The 21,234-nt window shown below is 44.0% G+C and overlaps 1 protein-coding gene across 1 annotated transcript in view; it reads left to right on the forward strand.

Moving 5' to 3' along the window:
- The window catches only part of MYO5C (myosin VC), a 717,152-nt gene that overhangs the window by 367,011 nt on the left and 328,907 nt on the right, over nt 1-21,234 (forward strand). The gene's annotated exons all lie outside the window — the stretch shown is intronic.

The raw sequence follows: 21,234 nt of genomic DNA on the forward strand, positions 1-21,234 counted from the left end.
TGGCAGTGTCGGCTGTCCATTAGCCGGTTTCTGGCTGTCCAACCACCAGACTCGTAATCTGACAGTACGACCGCCAAGGTTGCGGCGGTCCATTGACCGCCAAAGTCATAATGAGGCCCCAGGTTATTTACATGAAAGCAAATGTTTGATATACAGTTTTGCTTTATCTGTCAACTAAAGCCATTTCGTTGCTAAATCCATCCTTCAGAATACACAGTTATTCTGCACTACCTGATTTTGGAACTCCCTCCCTAGCCATTTGCTTAGTGCTAATTTTGTCATTGATATTGCACAAATATCTGTCATAAACTATCCTGTTTAGTGATGTTCTGCATTCTGGTCTGAAATGGAAAAGCGTTTTCCCAATAGTATCCTTTGCTCACCCTTCCAAACGTGGCTGTAGAAGCAAAGCTAAAGAAGGGGTGTGTAGCTCTGATGTCAAAATGTACCCAACAGTGCAGATAATGCAACAGCTAATTTCAATTATCAAGCAAATTATAGGTATGAAAATAAATATTTACTGATAATTCATAAGAAAAAAAACACAACAAAACAAAATTATATCTGGGATCAGGAGTTATTATTCAACAAAAGCTATCCCAGGGTCGGGGCTAAGGTCACATACAAAACCAAAAGAGTGACCTCAAATCAGTGTCAAACCCACTTGGAAATGGGTAGCTATCCCCAACAATTTAGGCTTAAGCAGATGTTGCAAAGCTGGCTCTCCAGCGAGTAATAATGCATGTAGGCAATGTGATGTTTTTCAAACCATTCACAAAAAGCGATCAACATGCTTTAAACTGTCTCAAAATATAAAATGGATGTAGAGTCAGAGTTGATATAACCGAATCTGTAGCAGTCAAACCATGTTGTTTGGCAGGTATAAGCAATTTCAGTCTTCATCAAGCCTTCAGGTGCTCTGGGTCAGCGGCATTGTGCATTATAGATAACCTATTACTTTATCTCTTCCTGCTGGCTTTCATACACGTCTGTTCCTCAAAGCCAAGAGAATGCCTAGTGACAGTCCTAAGAGCCAGTTATTTCCTTTATGTTGCTCCATAGTTACTTGCCACAGAGGCAAAGGTAGGGATATGTGAAGGGTGTAAATATCTACCATTGGTGGAAAGCTACTGCCCAATCACCCCATAGTGCCTGTTAGCACACCAGACCTTATTTAATTAATTGACATTAATTTATAAGGTGACGCTTGTGTAGGTCGATGAACCTTTTAACCGCGCTTAGAGTAGCTCCCACCATGAGACCCCGTACCAGTACAAATCAATAACAATAACAATCAACAGCATCGACAATCATAAGAGTCAGTAATTTCCACATACCATGACCTCTTGGCCATGAATAATCACACCTTTATGTAAAAGTTAGAATACTTATTTTTCTATATTAACAATGCTAATATCACGTAACTTAGTTTCAAAATCAAATGGTAAGCATACAGAAACAATATTGGCTTCCCAAATCTCCTAAAGAGTCGCAATTTAATCCAGGCTTGGACCACTACACATTCTAAGGTTACAGTACAAATCAATAGCAATAATAACTGCGCAAAAGAAAATGGCATACATTTAGATTCAGCAAAGAAAAGAAATCAACTGTTATTGCTTGTAGCAAGCATCATCAGTGAGTACCTTAGCTAACCTTCAGATTAGAATAGCATTTTTGGACTTCATGCAAAACAATTTTAGTCAACACAAATTTGGAAAAACATCTACCTATGACTCCATCAAAATTAGCAGTTGGTACCTTGGGACAAAAGCAAATAGACATAACAATCATTAGCCTTGTCTTATACCTTGCCTCAGTATGGTTCAGCAAGCTGTGACAGTCTTTGTCAATTGGACATTAGTTCGGGCAGCAAAGCATCGGAATTCAGCTTTAAAGTTCAGGAAAGCAAAGTCTCTTCATGAAGTTCGGAAAGAATAACATCTAAACACTCAGAGCAATGGGGAGAATGGCGTATCTCCTCCTGGTGCAGTCTGGCTAAGTTAGATTTCCTAAAACGACTCCCCTCGTTGCTATTGGTTAAAGGATTGTACGTTTACATTTGGTCCAATGAAAGTAGAACCCCATGTCTAGAAATGGTTCACGTCGATGATTGGCTCCTCTTCTCCTGTTCCCGTCGTTGGACTTGTCAGGTAACAAATTTGTATCAGCTTATACTCCAGTCAGTGCAGCCATTGTCTTCTCCTGGGAAGATCGTCTTTACACACACTAAGTTATACAACGCATCCCTAGCTCGTACAGCATTTTCTAGCAAGCAGTTCTCATGAGAAAGAATTCTGGTCACTAACATTTGGTTCATGCATTGGAAAATCACCACTTAATTCTCCTAAGCAACCATTTTATAATTCGCCTTAGCAATGCAGCTTGAAATGTGGCCATGCAACTAGACCCTAGACCTTGCTAAATTAAGGCCTATGATTAATAAAGCTAATACATAATACGTAACTTTTAATATGACATACTACTACATTAATCCAAACGTGCTTTACATTTTACATTAATAAACTGTTAATAAGTACACTGCGTGAATATTGACGATCACTCAAGTAGGCACCTTTTCAAATGCATGTATTATTTGTCTACGTTAACTCATTTTCTATGTAAATTCAACACTCAGAATACATGTATATTCATTAGTAAAATTCAGCGTTAAAATGCTCATGCCAGAATATTAAGTCTCCTCTGAGTTTGCTTAGTTTCTGAAAATCTCTCAGAGGCAGTCCAGTTGAAGTGATGTTACAAAGTTCCAACATGACATTGATGGTACTCAGGACCAGAGTTCTTTCTCGGCTTCAGCCTCTCTTTTGTTTGTGAATCCCATCCAATGAGAGGACAGAGCAAAATCTAGTATTTACCTGCCAACAATCATAAACCGTGCTGTACATCTGGAAATGCAAGATCCAGCATCAGCATCCTACTTGAATAATACCTGTTAACAAAGGAGAAAATTCATTTATAGTAAACACAGTACTTACGGAGCGCAGTAGTACCTCCCTGGCCAGTATCTTTTGTCTGTCATTCTTGAAGAAGCCAGATGGGTACGTTAGGCCTCTAGGAGGTGTACACTTTAGTCATTTACACTTTTTTAAATAATAGCCCTTCTGAGAGACAGGCATGGTAATTCACTTTAATCCACCTGATTGAAAAGTAAGGTAATACTGCCTTCCTTCACAGCTCCCTCATATGTCATAACTTGAAAGTAATAGGAATATAACAGCTGCGCCAGCAGAGAAACAATAATTGTATGCACAACACTTCTTGTTGAGCGCACTTCGAACTGCCAGCCTTATCACCTTGAATGGTGATTATCTGACATTTTGTTTACAAAGGCAAACTACTTCATCTTGAAACTGCTACATTTAAGAGGCCACTTTCATATCCACTCTCACACATACTGTACCTCACTAAGAAATGAACTGAATTTTAATTTATAAAGTGCAACATGTGCTCAGGAAAGAGATTCTAGATGCTAATACCTGTTTAAAACTGAATACCATGCAGATGAAAAACATGGGAGTCTTGCTGAACGTTAATGTGAAAAGCTGGGCTTCAAGGCTTTTTGAAAAGAGAGATCAGTCAGAAATGGATGTGGAGTGCAAGAGGCTGATTGCCCTGACTTCAGTTTCATAGCTACCACCCCATCCAACACAACACAATCTGGGTGGTTGCAGAATAAAACAATTAGCTTATCTTAAGGATCTGGTTGGAACGTATAAGAAAAAAGATTCCAAAGACCGGTAGGGCATGCATTTTAGGCTACTCGATGAATGTGTGATAGCACTTTAAATGGGTCCTTTTAACCACCATCAGCCAAAGAAGATCTTTTCTTTTGTTGTAGACACAGAGCTGGGAAGGTTAAGGGGTAACATTGTGGTTGCCTTCTGGACTCTGTGAAGTCTGCCAACCTGCTTTTTTGATACCCTCAGATATACAGCATTCAAATAATTAGGTCTGGGTGTAATTAACACCTGGACCACAGTTTCCCTGTCCATAACAAGTAAAAAAGGGAGGACTATGTGAAAGACTTTTACCCTACCAAACCAAGTAGATGTTACTTTCTGTATCTGTTGTGTAAAGGAAAGTTGGGAATCAAACCTAACCCTTAAATTGCATACAGAATCAAAAGCACTGGCAGTGAGCCCAGCTCACATGGCCACCAGTCATTGGTTAAGTCTGAATGGTTACAGCCCAAGATTAGCAACTCAGGGGGTCATTACGAGTTTGGCAGTCTCAGGCCCGCCATTTTGGCACTGGCGGTCATACTTTGAAGAGGCTGGCGGAGAAGAAGGCCGAATTATGACCATGGCGGTCTTCCTAACAGAATACAGCCAATCCACTGCCAGCAACGCTAGTGCAATGATGCCATCACGGAAGACAGCACCTGCTTCAAGCTGGTGAAGACTATGTTCCCACCGGACAGATTAATGAGGCTGCACACTGCCAAGGTTTCTGCAACAATTGCACCACCACGGAAACCCTGGCCGAAACCAACTCTATAAAAGGAGACACCCACCTTCAGAACATATACCAGTCTGGCATTGCCATCGAACCTGAACTGCACATCTTCCCTCTGCTCCTGCTCGCCCAGTGACTCCAGAACCCGCGACGACGATGGTGACGACACCAACCGTGAGTACACACACCTACCTGTCAAGGTTGCAAAATGCCAATGTACTTACGCACACACAACATACACATCCGAGACGGCTGGCGCGGGCGAAACACTCACATTCAACCCCCAGAACACAGCACCGGTACGGTTACACACAACAACACAGAACACCACCAAATGACATGACTACACCACAACTGCAACACCACAAAACACCGTTAAACACCAACAATACACACCTGCACTTGACAAATCATGCATACAACACAACGTAACAAAACCAGAGAACAAACACACAATCACACATCTAAACAACAAGCCATACTACATACCCTGCAAACACACATCACAACGGATCTGACATACTAATCCCCACACACACTCACACACACAGTACAACCACACAAAGGCACACAACACAGCAAATAACACATGCCAACATAAACACCACACAATACCAACACAACATGCCCCCAACATACACATGCCCATCACACAACACACCCATTACTGAGGGACAAATGCCATGCACACAACCACACATGCAGCCCAGACACAACTGGTAGCACAACCACCACTCACACACAAATGCTTAAATGTCAGCCAAGACCAAAACTGCCCTAAGTGAAGAAATGCAGGACAAAGATGTAACCTTGAAACCAGCAACAGTTTGGTCCTGTGATATATTAAATATTAAAATACCTGAATAACTGTCCAAGGCCAGAGGCCAGTCCAATATATACAAGTGCAACATGCACAATATGCACATGGGTGTGCCCCAACATGACTCCTGACTCCCATGTAACTCCCACAGGTTGGGGCATCAAGGGGGCAGGCAGGCACCTCAGGAATTGGGGGAGAGGGGTTTGGGCTTAGGGTTGGGTGGGTGATCCTTGGGCTTGGGTTTGGGGGGGGAGCTTAGGTTGAGGCTTAGGGGAAGGATGGGAACTCTTCGGAGGGGTCGACTTCTCAGTGGGGGAGGGGCATGGGAACTTGCAGTGGTGGCAAGGGATGTCTTGGAGGTGGAAGGCATGGACATGTGGAGGGACACAGACCAACTAGGGGTATCATGGGATGGGAGAAGAGTAGGGAAAAGGCTCAACTCAGAAAGGAAAGCTTTCTTACTCACACCAGGACAGTTGTGGCGAAAGGGTTTGGAAGTGGAGGGAGACGTAGTGGTTGTAAGAGGTGTCTTAGTGGATGTCTTGGGTGCATGTGTGTACGAGGTATGCTTGTGGGTGGTGGGTGTCTGTTGGGTGAGTGAGTGTGGGTGTTTATGTGTCTTGGGAGGAGGGGGATGCCATGGTAGATGGGTGACTGTCTGTTGGGGTGGTGACAGCAAGCATGGTGGACATGCTGCATGTAGGTGTGTCGGTAGTTGTGGTGGCTGCGGATGTGGTGACTGGGATGGATGTCTGAGAGTCTGCTGTTGTGATTACTGTGAGTAAGATAGGTGTTGTCTCTGTGTGATGACTGCAGGTATGTCAGGTGTACTGTCTGTGGTGGTGGGGGTGTCAGGGCAGGTAGTGACTGTTGCCCTGTCTGAAGGTGAGTGTTGTTTGTGTGCATGCTGGTGGTGGGTCTTGTGGTGCTTGTGTTTGTCAGCGCTACCCTTGGATGTTGAGGTGGATGCATGCCTCTCTGTCTGTGTACTTTGACTGGGCCGGAGAAGGAGGTGTTTGGGGTTAGGAAGAGGCAGGTGGAGTTGGTACAGAAGACAAAGGGTGAGTGGCTGCCGTCAGTGTGAAGGCCCGAGCCTGAAAGGATCTCTGTAGGCCAGCCAGTGCACTGTGAATGTCCTCCAGGAACATATTAATTTCTGCTGAACTTGCGTTTCCTGTCCCTGGATGGAATTCACCATGGTCGACTGACCCACAGAGACCGACCTCAGGAGGTCAATAGCCTCATCACTGAGGGCAGCAATGCTGACTGTGGCAGGGGCAGAGGTGCCTGTGGTAAAAGAGATGCCCACCCTCTTGAGTTAGCAGGCATGGCAACAACCCACTCACAGGGAGGGCAGGGGTAGAAAGGCAGGTGGGGGACAAAGATGGTGCGGGATGGTCCCAGAAGGGTTCGCCACCGCCAGGGAGTGTCCACTGGAGCAGGCTACTGAAGATGATGAAGTGGAAGATCCGGTCTCCTCTGTGGCACTCCCCTCGCCCTCTGAGCCACTAGATCCCTCTCTGTTGGTGGTATCAGCACTCCGGGTCCCGTGGCCGGCAGAATCCCCACTCGCCTGTGTCCCATCTCCTTCACCTGCTGATGGTGATGCACACAAATAGAGAGAGAGGGAGGGAGAGAAAGGGTCATCACATTCTTCACATACACACATGAAAACATGCACAGCTGTAGGTATACATCTCCTGGCTAGAGAATCCCATATGGAACACCTCATATCCTACTTCATGTCACAACATTTCACTTCTATCCACCCCTTCATGTCATACCTCTCACTGATATCATAATCCATGTAAGGTACCACAACTGAGGCCTTCCATTAATTCATCTGTAAACCTATGTCAGCATGCACATCATGCCCTTGCTAAAACTGAAAATCTGTCCTAATCCTGGTCATATCTCTTGTATCACCATTAAGAACAGCAGTTGACAGATAACACCACATCATGCATGTTCACATTAAATTCCGGACCTGTCCATGTCCATAAGTGATATACCATGCAAGTAAAGACAACTCTATTGACCAACTACACAGACCCTGCCATTGCAATCTTAGAATATATGTCAGGAGAGCAGCTATATCACTACATGTATCAAATACTAGGGGCTTAGTATACATAGATACTCCACACAACACACATATCCCACTGAAAAGACATGTACACATTATGCACACATGGACCTACACAACTGCTGTTGCACTTACAACATATGCCACAACAACACCTTTATAAGAAATAGTAGTGAAGGCAAGCCCTGGCATCTCACAATATGAAATAAGGCAAAATCAATGCTTGTCCAACTTGTCCACATCAGCTAGGTTAAGGGAAACAAGGATTGTCCCACTTCACTAGATCTGACCCCGAGTAACCATTGTGACTTGATAGAGGCAGATAATACCATATGTTGCACTGGTATTGGTAGGCCATTGACACATATTTCATGGGCATTGCACTTTGTCTAAGGGTAGGACTGCCTAATCACTTCCCTCCTCTGAAACAAAGGTAAAGGATAATGGTGATCCACCTACATTTCAATGGCATGGAAATGCGTGGGACACCCAAATACACAATATCAGTCACCCATAGTTGGATGTCCTTCAGTTACAACAGCCAATTTTCCAGGATCTGTGCATGATTCCTACATCATGTGGAATAGAATGTCCCACATATAATGGCACAACTACAAACAGAGTAGGCCTGGCTGCTTGATAAGTTTGCATTGTAGTCTGTGAGTTATGTCTCCTGTCATCACAGTCTAGCCAGTCCCACATTTGAGTTGTTCGACCATTGTGTACACGATGACCCCGGCTATCCAAATAGTCCTTGGCTGTTGACACCAGTGAGGTACCCAGCCATGCCAGGGGAACACCGTTAAAATGAGGCCCACAGGAGGGAAAGGCGTTTAATTTAACAAACATTTGGGCTCCTGAAGCCAAGATTCAGGTGCCTGGGCCTATCTGGAGGAGCCCTTCTCTACTCGCCCCAAAAGGTATGCCAAATAATCGTTGCCTGCTGCATGCTCCACAATCTAGCCACAATGAGACATCAGATACCACTGATTGCATATGAGGGGAAGGTAGCTGGACCTGTGGCCGGAAATGCTGATATGGCAAGTGATGAAGAGCCAGAGGAAGAAGGAGCAGGTGACTCTAGGGCAGATCTCATCAATCAGTAATTCAACTGGCATACAGGTATGTGAAGTGGACCTTTTGATGTGTTGAATGTGCACAACTTGAAGTAGATGGCTGCCATTACACCTCCTGACTTGCTTAATCAGTGGGGGAGTCATGAGCTCCAATGCCTATGTGTGAGTTGTGAGTGCAGACTGATAGATTGTAAAGTGTACAATACATTATGTTCTGCTATGTCATGTATAGTTACATCAGATCCTAACATACACTTCTGTAATGGACTACTCAATATTGAGGTTTGTTTCTTGCATTCTCCTATCCTCTTTTCCTTCGACTCACTGATATAACAATTTCATGTTTGTCTCTGCAAACTAGGCTTGAGGTATTCATTGTCATTAGGCAATGGTTATTGCTGACAGACATGAGAGATGTACCAAACACTTAACTGATAATATGGATGTAGGTAGTGTGGGTGGTACCTTGTTAGTACTTCCTTCATGCAAGTAGGGTTGTGACTACTTAATCCTTTTCTATTACCAGTGGGGTTAGGGGAGATGTGAAATGTTATATTATGTGTCAGTTGTAGTTAGTGGCCCATGTGTGATGTGTGCATCATGGCCTATGGCTTCACAATGGGTGGAATACTTAGTGGTGAGCTTGGGACCTAGCTGTGTTTGTATACTGATGTTGCTGTCCAAAGGTGCAGGTAACTGTGCACTGATAAAGGTGAGTGACAATCCTACAGGTCTGGGGCCTATGTTAGTGTATGGGTGAAGTACTGTGTTCCTCTGTGATGATCTTTGTATGTTCCATGGGATATGTGAATATGCAGCTATGGTATGGTTATGTGAAGAGCCTTTACCTGGTGATGTCTAGGTCCACTCTGGGTGACCCTGCTTTGTAGGTAGTCTACCATGGGCTTGACTTCTATTACCTGTAAATGTGCTTAGTGTGCCACCATGCCTTCCATCCTGATGGTACTCTCTGTCATGCTCCAATTGCAGATTGAATGGTGATTGTAGCCTGGTGTTTCTCTGGATTTCAACCTCACCAACATATGTCCTGTGACATTTCTGCTGTCATGTGTCCCCTACTGAGGGAGCATCTGTCTGATGGCCATTACACTGCCTGTTCTATTTAGGGGGGCATTACCAGATCACAGTTGGCAAGCATGACAATTGTTGTTGTAATATTAAAGACACATATACAGTAGCTGTTTTCAAATGTGATGTATTGTGCATTTTAGAACAGAGAAAGTCGAGTTAAATGTACATTAATAAAGGTGATGAGTGAAGTCATGGTAGATGGATTCATCAGAGTAGCTGCTACAACAGTTGGTTACACAGGTCTTGTGACCTTGTACCATGGGATAATTGAGTTATGTCTCAGAACAGTCAACAGGGTGTCTTAGTGGCAGACACAAAAGGGTGACAAATCAGGAGAGATTCACTTCCTGGCAATGGGTTTGGTCTTGGCATCTGCTCCAGCTGGATGCGTGGGTGGACGTCCACATTTGTGGGGAGGTTCTTCAGCTACAGAGAAGGGGTGTCTGAGGCATGTAGTTCCCCTTGCAGGGCCTCCATTCCATTAGCTGCCCCTGATGTAGATGGGGCAGATGTTACGTTGCTAGTGGAAGGGGCCTGGTGGTGTGTTGAGAAACCACATAATGTGGTGTTGTTGTCCCTCAGCACCCCTCCATTAGAAGCCAGGTGGGCATGTTGGGCCTGCCACTGCTGCATAACTTCCTGGTGATATTCTCTCTGCATCCTTTGATTTCCCCCCAACATGGTGATTATTTTGCCCATACTTTCTTGGGAACTTTGGTATGCTCCCAAGACTTGGAAGATGATTTCCTCATCAGTGGAGTCCTTTGGAGGCCCCATCCTCCGGCTCACAGCATCCCTCCCACGCATCCTGCCTCCAGATGCCAGTGCACCTGGCACGGTGTGCCCACTCCCAGTGGTAGCCGGTCCATCATTGTCTGGTGGTTCAAGGTTCAACTCAGCTCCCTGTACTGTGGGGTACATGATTAAACGGTCCTTGGGACTCAGGTTTGGGGGTGAATGGTTGGCTGTGATGTGGATGCCTCAGGGGTGGGAGAGGTTGATGTGGGAAGGTTGAAGCAGGGAGTCATTGACTGACCAGTTGTCCTAGATGGGGAGGTTGTCCGACACTGTCCAGATATCCAGGCGTGTTGTCCTCACTGGGGCCTTCATCGTAAGGGGGACTGGCAGTCTCTGGTATCCTCTTCATGGTGGCAATGGCAGGGTTATCTGTGGACGGAGTGAGACATAGAGTTCAGGTTAGAAAGTGTTGTTGGTTAACTCTTTGTGAGATGCAGAAAGTGGCTTTACATGATTCCAATGACATTGACAGATGTTGCACAGCATACCTTTGTTGTACATACAACTCTGTCACTTGGTTTCCGTACTCCATGTTGCGAGCTGTCATAAAAATCTGGTACATATTGCACTGGGGATGGGTTCTGGTTTTGTCTGATAATTGACATGACTGTTCAGCTCTGTTACCTAGTGAATAGTCAGGCTTTCTAGATGTCACACATTATAGCTGCACATTGCACAATGGTGGCCTAGTGGGAACAGAGTTTGTGAGTATGCAAGGGTAATAGTCCTGTCTCAGGATGTTGTGCATGTGCATGGAGTCTGCCATCTTACTTTCCAGCCTAGGTCAGTCTATTTCAGGCTTGGGGGTATGGATCTGTGGCCACTAGGAATGGTCACTGAGCTGTAGCTGTTTTGCATTGGTTGCTATTGTGAGTGAGCCATTGCATGGCTGTCATTTCCATGTACTGGTCCTTACTAGAACAATTTAGATGGTGTGGATTGTACTTTAGTTGTACATGCACTGTTTGTGATGCGTTGTGCACATGCCAGGTTTTCACATTGATGGGTTTGTGTATTCTGGGAGTCATAGTGATATGATTAGCCGGTAGTTAACGTGCCTTTACCAAGGGCTGTGTGGGCAGTTGGGCTGAGTGGAGTGGTGGCATGCAAGAGAGGGGCATTAAGTGATTAGGTGGTAGGTGGTAGGTGTAGTGGGGCATTCAGTTAATTAGGGAGTATTTGGGTGGTGAGGAAGCATGCAGGACAAGACAAATGTGTGACATGGATGTTGTGGGTACTTACCAGACTCCAGTCCCCCAGGTACTCCAGTCAAGCCCTCTGGATGCAGTATGTCCAAGACCTTCTCCTCCCAGGATGTGAACTGTGGGGGAGAAGGTGGGGCCCACCCCCAATTTTCTGCATGGTGATCTTTCCCGGTAGGTTGTCCCACCTCTTCCTGATGTTGTCCCTTGTGCGTGGATGGCTGCCTACTGAATTGACCTTGTCGACTATCCTTTGCCACAACTTAATTTTCCTGGCAATCGATGTTTGTTGGACCTGTGCTCCAAACATTTGTGGACCTACTATGACAATTATATCCACCATGACCTGCAACTTGTCGTCAGTGAAACATGGGTGTTTTTGTGGGGACATGGTAGTAGTTTTGTAGATAGTGAGTGGAGATGTTGTGAGTGTAAGGGTGCAATGTTGGGTGATTTGTGAGGTGTGGGTGCTGCATTGTGAGGCTGAGACAGTTGTGGATTGTGTGTGCTCGTGATGTGTGTAATGTTAGTTGAGGTGGTGTGTGATGTGTATGTGTGCCTATGGCGTAAAGGCGCTATATCAATATAATTGCCTGCTCTCGGTGTCTCCGAATGGTGTTTTTGTTGCAAAGGATTGTGGGTTGTGTAGGGGTCTGTTATATGGTGCAGTGAGTAGGTGTGTTAGGTGTGTAGATGTGTGCCAGGTGTCTGGTATTCAGACTATCCAATATGGTGTTGTTTTATGGCAGTAGTGAGTTGTGACCTCAGTGGTTCACACCTCCAATAGTTTTTCACCACAGATGTACCGCTGTGGTGATTTGTAGTTTGTAATGTGGGTGTATTTTTGTCGGGCTGGCGGTGTTGGTGGTGGGGCCACCTCTTTCCCAACCTCCAGTGTCCTGGCAGTTTCGAATTTTTCTCTGTTTTTTGGCGGTCTTCACATTGTGACTCTTAATAGAGCAGCCTATCTTTTGGCAGCTGCCGCAGCGGAGGTCTTGCCAAAAGACCGCCTAAATTGTAATGAGGCCCTCAGTCTTATCTGAGTTTAGCGTTGGATGATTCATCTTCACCCACAAGGCTATTGATTCTAAACATTGTTTAAATCTTTGTTTAGTCAAAACCATCTCTAAATGTCCACTGACTGGCAATCGACAAAAAGGTAAAATACAAAAGCATTTCCAAAACAAAATTCTAATTGTACAAAAAAGTTTTAAAAGCATTCCAGAAAGCACATCCAATCTCCAAAACTAAATTTCAAGAAAAGTCTATAAGAAATCTATTCATGAATCCTGAATTTCCTCAGTAACAATGTGGTCTTTGTCTTGAAAATTCATGCAAGTTGAAAAAAAAAACTGTGATGCTAAAAAAGTTGTTTTTTTCCTAAATAGTTTAAAAAGAATTCTAACCAATTTTTTTCAACTTTTTAAAATCCTAATTTGAAACAACAACAACTGTACTGATGTGGGCATACAATGACTACCTGCATGGGGACTTAAAAGAGGTTAATGCAATAAAACTATATAGTTTAAAACAACTACCTACCTCTCCTTACAATAAACTTACAAATAGTCAAATAAACTTATATTGCTTGAGTGCAGCTCTCCTTGCCTCCAACCTTGACCACAACTGTCCACTGACTGTAAAAACAGGCTCAAAATCGCTGACGTCGAGTCTGAACCTAAAAAGTAAAAAAAGGACAATTTTTCCTATTGAAGTCAATGGCAAAACGTAGGACAGTACTTAAAAAATTATACATATATCTCTCTATATTCTAAAAGTTCAATTTTTTTCCAATCAAATCAAATTATTTAAAAAATGTTATGAAATACAGTAATACATTTTTAATTAATCAACATGTGTGCATTCATCTTTCTAATTACAAATAAAACAGAATGTTTTAATGTTTCAAAATTTGTATTTTATTGTTTTGCTTTTTAAAACTATTGTGGATATTTTACAAATTAACACTCATTTTCCAAATGAATTATGTGATTTAATAAACATTATATTTATAAACTAATACTTGGGTATTAAAATTAATACCTGAGGATTATTACACTTCCCCACCCAATATCCCTATATCCTTGAACCCCGTCCCTAAAGGTGTGGATCACGCCATAAGAAATATTTTAAATAAATTATTATATTATTTTAAATAATGAATTTTATTATTTACAAATCAATACATGGGTATTAAAATTAACACCTGAGTATTTAATACCCAATATGCCTTCACCCAATATGCCCTACACCTCATCCCTAAAAGTGTGTGTTACACTGTTAGAAATAATTTAAATATCTAATTATAATGCTGTAAATCATATATGTTAATACCCAAGCCTTAAAATTACTACCTGAGTATTAATACACTTCCCCAGCCAAAACCCCTATATCCCTTGCATCCTGTCCCTAAAGAAATGTATACACACCCTTAAAATAAATAAATAATTATAATATCTTAAATCATATATTCTAATGTTTATAAATTAATACTCTGGTATTAATTTTAATACCAATACACTTCCCCACCAAATACCCCTATATATCTTGCATCCAGTCCCCAAAAGTGATATATAATAATATTAATACAATACAATATATTAATATTTAAACATTAATACTCCGGTATTAAAACACATTTTTAATTATAAATGTTATTGTTCTACAAATAACTAAGAAGGCAAAATAGTCCGAGAGAATACTATGCAAAAGATATAATTTCCAATAGTATCCCTCTACAATGAGGATACACTAAGGGCCTCATTACGAGATTGGCGGCATGATGGTAAGACCACAGTGGTTGCAGCTGCCAAAAGACCGCCATGTTGGTGATTTTCTGAACCTCGTATTAAGAGTTACACAGCTCAGCCTACCAAAAACAGTCAACATCCCGAACCTGGCTGCACACTGGAGGACAGAAAAAAGGCGGTACGACCACAAGCACCGCCAGCCCAACAAAAATCAACCGATCTAATTACGATCCACAAATCACAAGAGCAGTTCTTTCATGACGAAAAACCATAGGCGGTGTGAACTTCGACGGTCTGAACTCACATCCGTCAAAACACTACACCACATTGGAAAGTTTGAATACCCCGCACCTGACACACATTCACACACCTGACACACATGCACACTGCACCATAAAAAACACCCCTGTGCTATCCACACTCCGTTGCAGCCATAACGCCACTCACAGCCAGATAGGAGCCAAAAATTAAAGAACTAACAAAACAAACAATAGGCACCCCTACACATTACACTCAGCACACATCCCACATTTGCACATCATACACAACACACAATTTACAAAATCACACAATACACACAGCACCCACAACTAACAGCAAGCATTATTCATCCGTTTATTCACTACCTCCCCATCTTTACTACCACTACCATGGCCCACAAAAACACCCACGTTTCATTGTTGATGAGTTGAGGGTCATGGTGGATAAAATTGTCAGGGTAGAGCCATATCTATTCGGAGCATAGGTCCTGCAAACATCACTACCCAGGAAAATGGAGTTGTGACAAAGGATAGTTGACAGGGTGAATGCTGTAGTCTGTTATCCACGCACAAGGGAGGACATCAGGAAGAGGTGGAATGACCTCATGGGGAAGGTAACTTCCATGGCATCCAGGCGGTCTCCATGGCAACTGGTGGTCCTCAAGACTGGTGGTAGGACCCCACCTCCTCCCCCACAGTTTTTATCATGGGTGGAGAAGGTTTTGGACATTCTGCATCCTGAGGGCCTGACAGGAGTACCTGGGGGAGTGGAGTCAGGTAAGTAACAACAACATTCATGTCACCAAACAGTTATGTCTTGCATGCTCACTCATCACCTTTCCACACCTCAATGACCAACCCACCCACCAACCCCAGTCCAAATATCCAAATACACCTCACTGCCATGACACATGTCAAGTAAACCCACCTTGGGCCACAATGTTTGGTAAGGGCATGTGAAGTCCTGGGAACTGACAACACTACCACTCCCAGAAGGCACTGTTTCAGCATTACCAAAACCAGAAAAATGCACTAAATTTGAAATGTCTTGCATATGAAACTAACAATCAAAGAAAACCAAACTGAATGGTGCTCCATGGCAATAACAGCGATGCAATGGTCCAGTACCATTACAAGCAAATTACAGCTACAGCTGTGTCCCATACTAAACCGGACTCAGAGAAAACATCCCTAACAATGTCATGTACTCACCTGGGGAGGAAACATAAATGGCAAACTAGATGCACTTGCAGTACACCCAGACAGAGGGCCAGAGCAAATTTTAACACCAATTTTGTGTGCCAACTCTGACTCCATTGTGCTTGTTCAGTTTCTAGTTGGCTCAATGATGTCATACACCTTACTAGGAGAGAAATGTATATTGTCATGTCTTCACTCAGACAAGATATAAGGGTATTTGCAGCCATTTAAAACACCAGCAAACCCCAAGAGCTTGAAGCTTGCTGTATACAATTGCAAATCTCTGTGTTCCACATTACACTAACCCAGATTAAGTAGCAGCTGTCATTGTCATGTCAGGGGATCATGTAAAGGCAGTGTGTTCGTCTCACATATCATGTTTAGTTGTCTAATTTATACCTCACTTGTTGCATCACTTACACCAATGGTACGTTCCACTTCTACAGATAACCTGGCCATCCCCAACATGGAGAGGTTACCAGAGACAGACACAAGCCCTCTGGATGAAGCTCCAGTGAGGAAAACAGCCCTGGATGTCTGGACACTGAGGACGAAGCTGGCCCATCAGGGACACCTGATCAGTCAACAACTGTCAGCCTCACCGTTCCCGCAACGACTCCTCCCAGCCCTGTTGCAACTACATTACAAGCAACCATTCTCCCCCAAACCTGTGTCCCAAGGACAGTCTCTTCCAATGTGTGCCCCCCAAGACAGATATCTGAGTCTCCTAATGTCACCCCTGACAATGATGGTCCTGCCACCAGTGGGAGTGGGCCCATTGTGCCAGGTGCACAGGTACGTAGGGGTAGGGTGCATGGGAGGGGTGGTGTGGGCCAGAGTATGGGGGCTCCAAGGGACACAACTGACGAGGTGACCATCTCCCAAGTTTTGGGAGCCTACCAAAATTCCGAAAGCATGAAAGGCCAGGTACTGAGCCATGACGGGGGAGTTCAGACAGCTGCAGAGGTACAACGACCAGGAAGCTATGCAGCAGTAGCCGGCCCAAAATGCCATCCTGGCTTCCATTGGTGGGATGAAGAGGGACATCAACACTACCCTGAGTGGCTCTGGCACCCAATATCAGGCCTCATCCATTAGCCATGAAACATCATGCCCCTCGACATCTGTGGCTGCTAGTGGAATTGAGGCCGTCCAGGGGAAGAGAATGCATCAGACACCCCACCCTCTATAGCAGAAGAACCTCCCAGCAAACGTTGACATTCACCCAGACAACCAGGAAGAGCAGGTGCCGAGACTAAACCCAGTGCCAAGAAGTGAACCTCTCCTGATTGGTTCCCCCTTGTGTGACTGATACACCCTGTTGACTGTTCTAATACCAAAACTACATTCTCATATAGTGCAAGGTTACTGGACTTGTGTTTCCAAATGATGTAGCAGTTACCCTGAGGATTTCATCCACCATGACTGAACCCTTCACTGTTAACTTTATTTAATTTCTGTTTCAGTTCACTCATTTTATTGTTCAGTCTCCAATAAATACCACTTACTCACAGATCCTTTGTAAGTGTGATGTATCAACCATATACAACTGTCCTGTATGACAACTTTTGTACCAAAATGTTCCTCTCCACTGTTATACCTCTGTTATGGTCATCAAAAGTACTGGGCAAACAGTATACATATTGCATTGGTACTGTAACGTACACATAACATAAGACACCTGCATTGTACATCTTCACATATTTATTTAGAACATGGCAATCAGCACATTGTGAAGTCATGCTGTGGACTTCAGTGTTTCAGCTTAGGTGTCATTCACTACCAACCTACAAAATACAGAAGTTAGGGACATGTCAGTGTATCACCATTCCAGGAGACAGACAGATCCTTTCAATGTGTCATCAGCTAAATCCTTAGCAAATACCCATACCTCATCCTCCCAAATGACCCTACCGCATGAAACAGACAGAGGTCAGTACTAATCTCTCTAGTCGTGGAACCTTCCACTTACCATGGTCAGGTATCTGTAGGCTTGCCACTCACCTATGTCAGTCTTCAGACACTTGCACATTTGTATGCAATGAAGAAACACACTAACAGCTATGCACAGGTTAAGTCACATACAACACAAACCAAAATGATGGTAGAGTGTCTGGATACCACATGATGCCATGTGTTAGACACAAATGGACACATACATGCCACCATTTGAGCCACCTCCAATACCAAACAGGTCTATGTTTTGGAAAAGGACACTTCCAAACCACTGCCCTGACAGTCTGGGCATAGAATTCACACACCACAAATCTGATGCAAAACAGTACCTGGTCTAATTAATGTCCACTGCTCATATCAGTCTGCAAATCCCGTCTGCCTGTTACACTGTCTGACAATGCCAAATGAGGATGAGCCAAACAGCCAACCTGCAAATCTGTGATTGACAAAGATAAGGTATATGCCAGGGTGGAAAACAAACATCACGTTGTCTATTCATAACTACAAAAGTGACTTTGAGTGTGCATTTTCTGAACAATAGACTATGTACTTAACTGTCCTGTACACAAGTCAAAGGAACATTCAGTATGCATATCTGAGTCATGAGCTTTGGAGCCACTTAAGACCACACTGATGGTGGTAAGAAGAACATTACTTGGCATGCATTACCTCAACAATACCCAATGGAATCTCATTTGTAACATCACATCACATACCTTGAGTCATTTGAAGTACTGATTGATGATATCTGCCCGGATGTCTCCAGCTTCATCCTCATCATGCTCATCTTCACTTGGCATATCTTGGCACCCACATGATCTGCTGGCTCTCCCTCACCTGTTATGAATGGTATCTGACGTTCTCAGGGCAAGATTGTGGAGCATGCAGCAGGCAACAATTATTTGACATACCAGAGTAGAGGAGGGCTCCTCCAGATTTGTCTATGCAGCAAAGTCTTGCCTTCAGGAGCCAAAAAGTCTGCTCCACGACATGCCTTGTCCTTCTGTGGGCCTCATTGAAGCAGACTTTCCTTGGCGTGATTGGGTACCTCACGGGTCTCAATAACCATGGATGGTTTGGTTACAGGACTGATCGTGGATACCTTTCACAAACTTGTGAAATGTAGAGGTCAGCCAAACAGACCACTTGGACGTTTATGGAGTGGAAGTGTTTCCTGTTCTATATACCTGTTCATTTGCACGTGGGGGAACCAAGGCCATCTATGGCTCCAACCACACAGGGAATGTGTCCCAAAACATAGAAATCTGCCTTCACATGGGCCTGATCCTCACGTTGGGGACATCTGATGTAATTGTCCAGGTGTTTTAACAATGCAGATAGTACTTCCTTCAAAACCAGAACATAGGCTGAGACATCCCTGCAGTTAGGGCAACTGTATTCTGAAAGGACCCAGTGGCAGAAGTGCAGCACTGACATGACTTAAATGATGGGGGGGTATGCTATTGGGATTAGCAGGCTATTGAGAATGGCAGGCATCAGGTCAGGCTCCAACTGATGACAGAGATCCATAATTGAATGCCTAGCCAGGCAATATATTTTGATTACATGTCGCACCTCCATGGTCTTCAGGTCTGCTAGTGGAAGGTACACTGGAGGTGGTCTTGCTCTCTTCAGGCCAGGGTAACTATGTGGGACAACACTAGAATGTATGTGAATGACTCAATCCATACATCATACGTTTGATCATGACAACGTCACACATATGTCTAAATAATGTCACATTAAATAGTGAATAAGTGGTATTCAGCGAGGCAAAATATGAAAGTGTACCGGATTCAAATCCCCTAAACCCTTGCATGTACTCTACACGAAGGTATCACTGGCAGTGAAAGTTACATCAACCCTGTAGACATGTAACACATATTATTTGCACCTATACCATCTTCAGATTGTCATTTGTATGGTGACAAGACTGTTTTGTGTACATAACACAAACTACCTAATTTCACTCCCTCTACTAATTAGATGCACATTAATACTTCTAAACAGTAAGCCTGCACCTCACACATTGTCCTAGATATGAGTGTTTCAGTAAATGACATAACTTTCATTACTACATCATACATATTTGAGCCCTAAAATGGCAGCTGCCTGACCTACTGTACTGGACACGATGAAGTGACCTGACTCTGCGGGCTGATGTCATCATGGAAGTAGGCGGTTACCATTGGAACACATTGCTGCCGTTGGCCGACTTGGGAGAATGGCGACGTTTGCTGGCAGTGACAATCCTGTATGTGGCAGCTGTGACTGCCATCTTCTGCCCAATCCCTCATTTGACTCCTGACACTGCTTCCAGCAAGACCTCCAATGCCTGAGGTGGCGTGTACTGCCTCTGGGAGCAATCATGCCACATCTTGCAGGGGATAGGGCCCGTGCCTTCTCTCTGGAAGAGGTGGCCAAGCTTGTCCTACCCCTGCATGATCAGCTATATGGTTCACCAGAGAAGGAGGTGAGTACAAAACAATAGCAGTGGGTGAAAGGTAGAGTGTATGATGAGGTAGATAAAATGTGCATGAATGAAGGATTGAGATGCCATATGGGGGTAGATGGTTATGTGCACATGTGCATAGAAAGACTGTAACCCATGATACATAGTAGGTAGTGTGTGATGTATGTACCCTGATCCACATACATACATTACAGCATTTACAATAATGTGTGTGTGACAATAAGTTGTAGAGATGTACCATTTTAAGGACATACTTGTGGTCTGGTCCCATGTTTCTTGCCAAAACCTGGTACTGGGTATGCATGTTGTATGCCAACTTCACTTCACACACGGCCTGACTGCAGAGGGTGACTTGCAAAAGAGTTTGAGGTCTGAGGATGGGTATATTTGGCTACTTGCACCAACTTGATTGTTCACCATACTTGCTTTGGCATGGAGCATGTGTACACAACTTTCTCCTCTTGTTTGTGCCATCCATGCAGGTCAACACCCATCAGAAAAAGGGGATCTGGCATGCCATGCCCAAGAAAGTGCAGACTTCAGGGGTCGGCAGCCAGCAGACCACCCAGTGTCCAAAGCGGTGGGAGGACCACAGACACTGGGCCCTAAGACTGCTGAGGTGCAGATGGAGATGCCCTCCCAAGGACGAAGGGGGGACCATCGGACCTTGACTCACCTAATTTCCCGCACATTGCCAGTGGCCTACCTGCAGTTGGATGGGTGTTTGAGGGCAGCACAGCAGCCACAAGAGAGTGAGCAATGACTTCACTCATTTACATTCCTCAGCAAAGTCAGTGTATGATGTGAAAGACTCTAAGTTGTGACAGTGTGGTAAGTGCAAAAGGTAAAATGCCTCTTAGGAAAACCTAGATGTAGAGTCCTCAACACCAGTACATATGAGTGCATATTGTAGTGTGTATACAGACATATTACTCACGTATGGCATCCCTTCTGTGCAGTCGCATTTGATGATGCACATGTGACTGTGTGAAATGTGTACCACTATACTATTCTTAGTACCTGGCTGATTGTTCCTTGCCACCTA

The sequence above is a fragment of the Pleurodeles waltl genome, chromosome 3_1 (assembly GCF_031143425.1).
Source record: "Pleurodeles waltl isolate 20211129_DDA chromosome 3_1, aPleWal1.hap1.20221129, whole genome shotgun sequence".
Taxonomy (NCBI): domain Eukaryota; kingdom Metazoa; phylum Chordata; class Amphibia; order Caudata; family Salamandridae; genus Pleurodeles; species Pleurodeles waltl.